Raw genomic sequence first — 5,670 nt, 5'->3', positions numbered from 1 at the left:
TATGAGTCATTTTTTCTATAACCTTTACCTCTTCAATGATCCTTCTCTTCGAGCTCTTTATCTCTTTTCTAGCACAAAACAATTCTTCCACTAGACCAACTTCATCATCATCTCTAGACTTTATTTTGGTATTGCTAAAAGGGGTCTCCATTTCCATGAATAGAGCCTTTCCACCATAATTCTCGAAAGCATCTTGATCTCGTTCTTCATCAAATGAACAACTATCCTCATTTAGAAAGAAACTCTTCTAATTATTGTTAAATTTCCTCTTCTTATTGAGAGATTTCTTTACATTCTTTTGACCATCATTGTTAGAGTATTTATATGGAAACAACCATAAGATGTCCTATCTCACGACAATTAAAACTTCTAGAAGGAAACTTACCCTTGTACTTGCCATAAACTATTTATAGTCTTTTGACAAAGTTTTCCTCCAAATCTAATTCATCATTAGAGTTTGAATCCTCTTGCTTCTTAGACACCTTGAAAGCAACCTCCTTGCTTGTGGATTAATCACAATCAAATGTCATCTCACAGGTAATCAAGGACTAATGTAACTCATCCATATTCAACTTTTTCATATCTTTACCTTCATCCATTGCAACCATTTTGAGGTCAAATATTGGTAGTAGGGATTTGTATATATTCACAATTACTATTTCCTTTAGTTTTTCACCAAGTCCTCTAATAGAACTAACTATCTTATTAACACAAAGTTGAAATGCAACATTGTTCTCATCCTCCTTTCATCTTTAGGCTTTCAAACTAAGCTTTGTAAGTCTAAATCTTTGCTTCCTTGACTTTGTCATCTCCTTCATAAATAGTGTTCAATTTGACCCACACATCCTTTGTTGTATTACAATGCATAACCTTCACAAACTCATAATTAGTTAGTCTACATATAATAGCATTTTTTGCTTTGGCATTATTCTCACGAGTCTTCTTTATAGCCTAATCTCTTGGGGGAATTTCAAGGATTTCATATCCATCCACAATTGATTGCCAAACCTCAAACCCCAAAGCTATCAAATAGGATTCAATCCTTACATTCTAGAAAGAATAGTTAGATCCATCAAAATATGGAGTGTTGTACGAAGACAAACCTTCTTGAGCAAACGAGTGTGCCATCTTGAATCTACCTCACTTGCTATTAATCTATATCCAAGGAACTTAGCTTTGAAACAAATTGAAGGGCACACAATATACTGAGAGGAGGGTGGGTGAATTAGTACATACCACTTTCAACTTAATCAATCATTAATTCTCTGTAATAACATTTACAAATATAACCTTAAAATATCAAAGCATTTGAAATAAATATTTTTAATGTTGCAACAATTAAATAACATAAAAGAACACACATCTACACAATGAATGTCAGATGGACATGGAAATTCAAGATGGAAAAAACCATGGTGAGAGTTAATTCTTGGATTTGCTACCTAAATTGAGGCTCATAGAGAAAATAATGAATCACTTACAATATGAAATAGGCACCAAGACACTAATCCCCAATTGTGTTTGCAAGTACCAACCAATTGAAGAGACTAATCCCAAACACAAATTTGAGCATCAACTTAGTAGGTAAGACACCAGTCTTATCAAAATGTACAAATATATGATTTGTGGATCTTCAAGACTAATAACACATCGTGCACATGATTTGATCAACCTTCAAACACTTTTGCACACTACATATGATCTCCTAAGGAATTCACACAATGATTGGAATGCGAGTCACATTACATCACACCAATATTTACATTGAAGTCCTAAATACATAACATTAACACAATTCACACACAGTAGGATAGATTGTAGACATCTATTTGTATGAATTATATTTACAATTACATTCATGTGTTGGCCCAAAACATAGAAATAATATGTGAAATTTGGCCACACAAAACATCCTTAACAAAACGTGTTCAAATGTGCAATAAGACAAGTCCAAAAGTCCACATGTTGCTCCAGAAGATAAGACATGTCACACAGTTCCCAATGCAGCACTATCTAGTTCCAATGGTCATCCACACACTACCTCCGATGAGAACACACAACAAACCTTTGTCACATCAAGTGGGAATAACCACTTGGTTAATTAACCAACATAATGACCCTAATGTAGCCTCAAACTTTCTGCCTAATAAAAATTGATTATGAAAACTCTTCAATATGATGACATATTTTCCTTTCAAACCATAGGACATAAATCTCAAACATGAAGAAATGTGAATCACAACAAGTTACCGGAACAAGCTCATTATTTGGATAACTTACCTTAAACATTTTGGATCAGACTTTTGGATCACTTCCACCAATATGAATAGATGCAACATGCTATTACAAACAATCCTCAACTAAATCCATCACCATAGCTAGCCACATATATACATCCTCAACTCAAAATGCTATGATATGACATTATAGTATTATACTTTCTTCAAACTTTTGTATGTCATTTCATTAATGACAACCGACTAGCACAATTGATACTACTTTGACATCAAATACAACATTCCTTTAACATCAATGATAACATATGTCCAATAGACCTTGCCTTTGTGCCCCCTCAAGGAAAGTTAGAGGCTTCATAGTTCGTTGTTGAAGGTTAAAGAAAGTTCATTTTCTCCTTGCACATGTAAGACAAAAGCCAAAAACATCAAATTTTTTTGAATCTACTTTGTATCGATGATCAATTTTGAGAAAAAAAAAAGTCCCCCAACACTATCTTAAGTACCTGAATTACCAGCCCGTGGCTAGTTTAAAACACATAGTGCATCCTCTTCTTCATCAGCTCGCCTAGTAACATCGTTTGCCTCTTCTTGTGACAAGTCTGATTGGAGTATCCATCGTGCCCTTTTCTCCAAAGAGTTCTATGAAACACAATGTTACTTTGAGATTCTCAAATATCAATGAAACATAATTCCACATGCTTCTATCTCAAAACTCCCAATGCCTCTAGTCCTTCATAATTAATCTTCTGTCAAATCTTAGGCTTGACGTCTTTCCCCATGATGTCCTTTCGTCCTCCATTTGCCTCCCAGTATGAGTATATGTCCCTTCCTATCTTGATAATCATTTGTCTTACTGGCTCTGCACAACACCCACCTCTGAGGCTTTTTTCACTCGCCCATCTGCCACCTTATTTGCTTCCTTGTACATTTGGCTGATCTCCAGCTTACTAAATTCATTTAAAATATTGAATATAGGAAGAGGGACGAACAATGAAGCTAAATTTCAAGCAGTCCTGCCTAGTTTGCAGTGTGCTTACTTTGCACCATCCCTCCTCCAAATCCTTCCAATTCGCCTCCCTCCTCAGATGAGTAGCAAGATCAACCTGCTGAACTCCATGAAGGAGGATTATTAATTAACAATAATAATAATTATGAAATATTTTATACAATATATTAATTTTATTTAAATATATATTTATTATAATTATGTATATTAATTACTTTTAATTTAATGATTACAAATTATTGTACATTTAATTCTAATTTGAGACATCCTTTCTTTGTAAAACTTCTACAAGACAAATCTAGGTTTTGTTATATGTAGAAATCATTATTATTATAATGCTATTTGACTAAGCAACATGTTACAAATTATACTAGGAAGATGTACAAAAATTAATAAGGCTAAAATTTCAACTCTATTGATGTTTTATTGTTGTTTGAATTATATTGAGCATTATTATAACCATTACTATAGTTCTTTGTATTATGGTGTGATAAGATAATTGAAATGAAAATTAATTATGCCTTCAATGAGATCCACTTCTATAAATTGCATTGTTGAATTTTAAATTATTGTTTTTTTAGAAAAAATATGTAAATTAAATATAATTACGTACTATATATACTTAATAATATGTTTGCGAAACTCAAATTCAAACTTATTGAAATAATACAATATTATCTAATGCATTTTCATTGGTTTGTATGATGAGTATCAAAAATTTAAATCATCTATGATGATCCATAATTACTATAATAATAATGCACTCTTTATTAGTGCTTGCCGTTAGGCTAGTACTATTGCAATCGGTTGGGTCCAATTTTCATTAATTTGTTATTATTCAATTTCTTTTCCACTAATTATATCTATGAATTTTTTCTTTTGATGCTTTAAAAAAAAAAAAATTCAATACTTAAGATGCATGATTTTTAAGTTTTCAAATTACAAAAATTGTTTTTCTTCAATCTAATTGACTCAAATAATTTGTAACTTATTACCAGATTTCCTAGATCTACTTTCTACATGAGTTTTTTTGGCAAATTTTTAGGTCATTAAAATAATATTTAATATGTTTTAATTTTTTTTTTTCAAATTATTTAGAATATATATCTAAATCTTTAAAGCTTTATTTTAGTTATTCTCATGCAATTTGATAATATAAAAAAATCATAAATTTGATATATATTACAAGGTAACTAGCATGACAAATTAATTTTAGCCTTTATTATTGAAACTAGGTGAAAATATTTTGATGCTAATTAATTAATCAATTTATATCTCTAAAGAAATAAGCACTCCACATTTAATAAACACTCCTTTCATCTTGATAATAAGTTTAAAACATTTAATAAATTTAGAATATACTTTCACCTAATATTCATATTTGTTCATTCATTTGGTTCAATAACAATTATATGTGATCATAAATTGAATATCTACATTTTGATGCATTTTAAACTATTCATAAATATTTTATGTTATGCTCAAAGTTATTATTATTCTATCAACGAGATGATGAAAATTAAATTGTATTTGCTTAGTTTAGATTTAAAAGAAATAAGTACTCTACATTTGATATTGTATGAGTTACACTCCTTTTACTAAACACTCCTTTCACCTTGATTAAGAGTTTAAAACATTTAATTAATTTAAAATATACTTTCACCTAATACTCATATGTATTCATTTATTTGGTTCAGTAACAATTATATAATGGTAAGAGCAAACTAACATAGTAAATCAGCTCAACTACTACTAATATTATGCCTATAACTGAAAGAAAACTATTTTATATATCCACGAAATCAATTACCTTAAAGATTTTGGTGAATTTTAGATTACAACTCTTTAGTTGTATTACAATTCTTTAACTGTATGTGAATACTCTTGATGATGACTGCGCCATTTTGCGCTTCTTTTGTAAATAAGTTTTGCTTTTATTATTGAAACTAGGTGTTAATTAATTAATCAATCAATTTAGATATAAAAGAAGTAAGTACTCCACATTTAATAAACACTCCTTTCATCTTGATTATAAGTTTAAAATTTTTAATAAATTTAGAATATACTTTCATCTAATATTCATATTTGTTCATTCATTTGATTCAATAACAATTACACATGTTCATAAATTGAATATATACATTTTGATGCATTTTAAATTATTCATAAATATTTTATGTTACACTCAAAGTTATTATTATTATTCTATAAGTGAGACGATGAAAATTAAATTGTATTTGCTCAGTTTAGATTAAAAGAAATAAGTGCTATACATTTGATATTGTATGAGTTACTTTACTAAACACTCCTTTCATCTTGATTACGAGTTTAAAACATTTAATCATATTGGAATATACATTCACTATAATTAATAGAGTATAAATTATTAATCTCTTCTACTTATTAATTTTCACATTATTTTGTCAA

The sequence above is a fragment of the Cryptomeria japonica genome, chromosome 9, assembly GCF_030272615.1.
Source record: "Cryptomeria japonica chromosome 9, Sugi_1.0, whole genome shotgun sequence".
NCBI classification, from domain to species: Eukaryota; Viridiplantae; Streptophyta; class Pinopsida; order Cupressales; family Cupressaceae; genus Cryptomeria; species Cryptomeria japonica.
This window is presented reverse-complemented; position numbering follows the sequence as displayed.